The 5000-nt window shown below is 46.5% G+C and overlaps 1 protein-coding gene across 3 annotated transcripts in view; it reads right to left on the bottom strand.

The window, feature by feature from the left end:
* tmem276b (transmembrane protein 276b) overlaps positions 1 to 5000 on the bottom strand; it is a 30768-nt gene that overhangs the window by 11173 nt on the left and 14595 nt on the right. For 2 of the 3 annotated variants that reach the window (XR_006025703.1, XR_006025704.1), the window contains exon 4: positions 4535 to 5000. This exon is cut by the window's right edge and continues 1441 nt beyond it. The gene's annotated coding sequence lies outside the window, so the exon portion shown is untranslated. Of the gene's footprint in view, positions 1 to 4405 lie in introns of those variants that run through there. The other variant, XM_042074221.1, reaches the window with a different exon arrangement.

The following is a 5000-nucleotide window of genomic DNA, read 5'->3' as shown; positions in this document are numbered from 1 at the left end:
AGCCCCACTGCAGCTCTTATGGGTGTGCTTCCTCTAGCTACACAAGTGGCCAGTACACAGCCCCACCTAGAGGACAGGTGCCCCACTGCAGCTCTAGATATTCGGTGTGCTTTCTGCTGTGTGCAGCATGCCAGAGCTCAGAACGAATGCACCACTCAGCAGGAGTGTGTGTGTTCAATCTGAGCCGGATCAGGACCGGATGAGAGCCGGAGCAGGACCGGATGAGAGCCGGATCCGCCTGCCTCAGGGTGCGCTGAGATCCGCCTGCCTCTTGCATGTGGGAGAAGGGCGAGAGAGGAAGAGCTGTTTTTAGATGTGCCATGCACAGATCCGTTCAGCACGGGGTTTTGACTCATCTTAACGCCATCCAGCAGTGTGTGTGTGTGTGTGTGAGAGAGAGAGAGAATGTGCACACACTCCTTCACGAAGGGTCTTTTTCACAGTTCCAACTTCAGTCTAATTTTGGACGCTGTTACAAATAAAGGAACAGATGCGTATGTGTTTCAAATAACAAATCTAAAGTACGTCTCAGGTTAGTGGTGTCACATAAGTCAAAATCCATGTCTCACTGGACAACCCCTATTAATCACAAACTCTCATACACACACACACATACACACAGAGGGGGAAGATGTAAACCCTGCTTTGAGCACCATCATCTGCTGTCTATTTTCATAAGAGTCACATTGATCATACAGCATCAGAGGTGTGTGTGTGTGTGTGTGTGTGTGTGTGTGTGTGTGCACGCATGTGTGATAGAGGTGGAATACTTTCAGTGAGATGATGCCACTACGTTAATGTGAGTGTGTGTGTGTGTGTTTGTGTGTGCGTAAATGACAGACATGATTTGAGACAGTAGTAACAGAAACACATTCTGGTGTCAACTGTGCGTCAATACCATCAGGTTGTCTTTATGGTGAAACATGGAAACATGAAGACTGCTGTGTGTCTCTGTAGAGAGACGTGAGCACTGCGGTCATGTGTGTGTATGGGGAGAGACGTGAGCACTGCGGTCATGTGTGTGTATGGGGAGAGACGTGAGCACTGCTGTTATGTGTGTGTATGGGGAGAGACGTGAGCACTGCGGTCATGTGTGTGTATGGGGAGAGAGCAGCAGTGACGGTGTTAGCATTAGCACTTCCTGGGTGAGGTGTTACCTCATGGCGAAACAGTAACTGTTTGACATTCATGACACCTGAAGCAAAGCATACCCGCATGCTTTAAGATCTCGCTTCCTCTACGGGCATGGCCACTGACACATTCAGACATTTATGTAAACTGTGGATATGTCACAATGCTCTCAGACACTTGTTTACATTGTTTACTGATGGTAAACCATTTTTGTGGATCCAATCACAAATACAGTCATGGCTGTGTATAGAGGCTTCATGTTCACTCAGTGCATGGTCCTGACAGGAACACAAACACGTTGCAGTATAAATATATGAGTCCATCAAGATGAACTACGGCAAAGGTCACATCCATCTCAATAGCATGGCCATAAAATCACATGACAGGTACTGTTGTTTAGTACTAACAAAAAACAAATGCAGGAGCCTGCTATTGTTTGATTCTGGCCAACTTTCTAATACTGAACCTCAGATTGGTCACTCAAAAAGAGCTTTCTGTATAGTCACCTTCTGGGGGAGAAATTCACATAAATATCAAAATCCCCAAAGAAATATTTAAAAGAAATCACATTTACAATTTGAACCTCTTTTACAGGCCTTCAGCATAGGGCTGGAAATAAGAGCAGATGTGTGTGTTTGAGTGGCAGTGAGGACTGTGTGTGTGTGTGTGTGTGTGTGGGTGTGAGTGTGTGTGGGTGTGAGTGTGTGTGTGTGTTTGAGTGGCAGTGAGGACCGAACTAGTGTGTGTGTGTGAGTGTGTGAGAGTGTGTCTGGACTGAACTGGTCTCCATCTGGAGGTTGTAGAGCTGTTAGCGGTGGAAGCTGTGTGATTTCTCCATGGAGATGCTCTGGTGATGGACTTCTGTGTGTCCGGCAAGAGGGAGGTCTGCCTCCTGTGCTTGTGTTGGAAGAACTGTGTGCGTAGTACTGGACTCCCTAACTGTGTGCGTAGTACTGGACTCCCTAACTGTGTGTGTAGGGTTGGGCACCGAAACACGGTTCTAATATGGCACCGGTGCCGACACAAACGGTAGTAACTGCATCGAATAACAACGTGGATTTCGGTGCCTACTTTTTTTTTTTATACGAGGCATCACTGCATGTCATGCGCCATCTCTAACGTCTTGCTCTGAAAGCAACACATCCAGATACAGTTAGCTAACATATGGTAAACACTGGATGTATAAACCAGAGGGGTGCACCACATGAGTGGACAGTGTTTGACAGCTTGCGTGAGCCCAAGTAGCTTACTTTAAAGCGATATCGCGAGCTCCTGTCAAAATCTAGCAGTGGGCCTAACTACACACAAGCAAAAGGCTATGAAACAACATCAACAGTAGGCTAGCCTAGCCTATACGTTACACAATATCCTTGCTAATGCGCTAACTGACATTTATTTGAAATGTTATCAGCAAAGTTGTAAGGTGAAAACTTTATTTCACGGTGTGTTAAACAGCATAATGGCATGATATTAATCTTTTATGTGCACGAGGTCCACAGGCTATAGCATCACAATGAATATGAAGATCATGTTAAAAGTTAGCTGGCAAAAACAAATATGTAGGTTACATCAGAGCCATCGCTCTGGGTTACATACCTGATGTCACTGAGCTGTCAAAGAGGCTACGAAACCATCTCCGTACGTTATCGCTCAGTAAACTCAGCTGACTGGTGTTAGCGCATAGCCATAGTTGCTCTTAAAATGCCTACTTGGCTAGCGCTGGGAATCTTAACACTTCAACACCGACATGTAGCCTAACATGTTCAAAACTACTGCGTGTTATGGGTTAAGACATACAATTTCTTGAAGCATTTGGGAACACAGTGAATTAACTGGAAAGTAGAGTCCCTGTTAGATTAGCTTGCTTGCAAATGCCATTGTCCATGACCTGGCAGTTTTATGGCAAGCGGTTTTAACATACCTTATGGCAAACCGCCTACACTGGGTAAACTTGAAAGCAGAGCTTCCCATTGTGTGTGCATGCATGGCAAGCTGTTTTAACATTTAAATGTATTATTCACAGGAGTAATGAGATATTGATAGTAAATTGAATATAACAGTTCAATTTCATGTTCAAATTTGTCTTATCAATAATAAAAAAGCAATTAATGCTTTAGACCATTTTAATTTAAAACATTGTAAAAACAAAGTACCGGTTCAGGCACCGTTTCGGCACCGGCACCGTTTTAAAAGTATCGATTTAGCACCGGTATCGGATAAAACCCAAACGATACCCAACCCTAGTAGTACTGGACTCCATAACTGTGTGTGTAGTACTGGACTCCCTAACTGTGTGTGTGTAGTACTGGACTCCCTAACTGTGTGTAGTACTGGACTCCATAACTGTGTGTAGTACTGGACTCCGGACTCCATAACTGTGTGTAGTACTGGACTCCCTAACTGTGTGTGTAGTACTGGACTCCTTAACTGTGTGTGTCACTGGACTCCCTAACTGTGTGTGTCACTGGACTCCCTAACTGTGTGTGTCACTGGACTGCGTATTGAGAGAGAGAGACTGTCACCAGAGATGTCACAACTGGATTGAAAGTTCATTCAATACTTTTACATTGTGTTACAAAATATAAAACCAGAAGAATAAATTAAACTCAATGTTCCTGGAATGAATCCAGAGATGACTCACATACACACACACACACACACACACGTGTATGACAGAACAAATGCAAAGCTCTGATTCCATTTAAGCGTACTGCTGCTTTGAGAGCCGCCCTGAATCATGAGAGAGTAGGGCTGGATTTACTCACAGCTATCTGGTGACAGAGTCTGAAGGGCTGCACACACACACACACACACACACACACACACACACAGAGTCTGACTGAAGGGCTGCTGTCTCTCACCACTCCTCTCTGTACCCTACAGTACTCCTCTTTTGCAGCCACCTATCTTCTCTTCATCCCTTTCTCTTCTCTTCTTTTCATCTTCTGTCTTCTTTCTTTTCCCTCTCTCATCCTCTTCTCTTCATCCCTTTCTCTTCTCATCTGTATTGCTCCTGTTTTCCTCTCCTCCCCCCACCCCTCTCCTCTCCTCCCCCCACCCCTCTCCTCTCCTTTTCTCTCCTCCCCCCTCCTCCCCCCACCCCTCTCCTCCCCTCTCCTCCCCCCCTCCTCCCCCCTCCTCCCCCCTCTCCTCTCCTCCCCCCTCTCCTCTCCTCCCCCCACCCCTCTCCTCTCCTTTTCTCCTCTCCTCCCCCCTCCTCCCCCCACCCCTCTCCTCTCCTTTTCTCTCCACTTCTCCTCCCCCCACCCCTCTCCTCTCCTTTTCTCTCCACTTCTCCTCCCACCACTTCATCTCCTGTAATCCAGCTGCTTTGCTCTAAACACCATGAGCTTTCTACCCCTGACTTCACGCCTCTCTTGTCATGTCAGTAAGTCTCTGTCACACACACACACACACACACACACACACACACACACACGCACACACGCACAAACACAACAAATCCATCCCTGACTGGAAGGACAATGGGCAGGATTTACCTGCAGTCAGTCTCAGCATCTGCTTTTGTTTGTTTGTTTGTCTGTCTGTCTGTCTGTTTGTTTGTTTGTTTGCCTGTTTGTGTTTGTTTGTTGTTGTTTGTCCTCTTGCATGTGGAAAGTTTTAAAACTCAAAGGTGTGCAGTGAGTGAAAGGGTGACAGAGAGCACCGATTCCTCTTCTGTTTGTCTGACTCCTCCTAAGAGAGCGCTGAGTCCTGACTCCTAAGAGAGCGCTGAGTCCTGACTCCTAAGAGAGCGCCGAGTCCTGACTCCTAAGAGAGCGCTGAGTCCTGACTCCTCCTAAGAGAGCGCTGAGTCCTGACTCTTCCTAAGAGAGCGCTGAGTCCTGACTCCTCCTAAGAGAGCGCTG

Source organism: Alosa sapidissima, chromosome 20 (assembly GCF_018492685.1).
Source record: "Alosa sapidissima isolate fAloSap1 chromosome 20, fAloSap1.pri, whole genome shotgun sequence".
In the NCBI taxonomy this organism is placed as follows: domain Eukaryota; kingdom Metazoa; phylum Chordata; class Actinopteri; order Clupeiformes; family Clupeidae; genus Alosa; species Alosa sapidissima.
The sequence above is the reverse complement of the archived record's forward strand: the minus strand, read 5'-3'. Positions and strand labels throughout refer to the sequence as shown.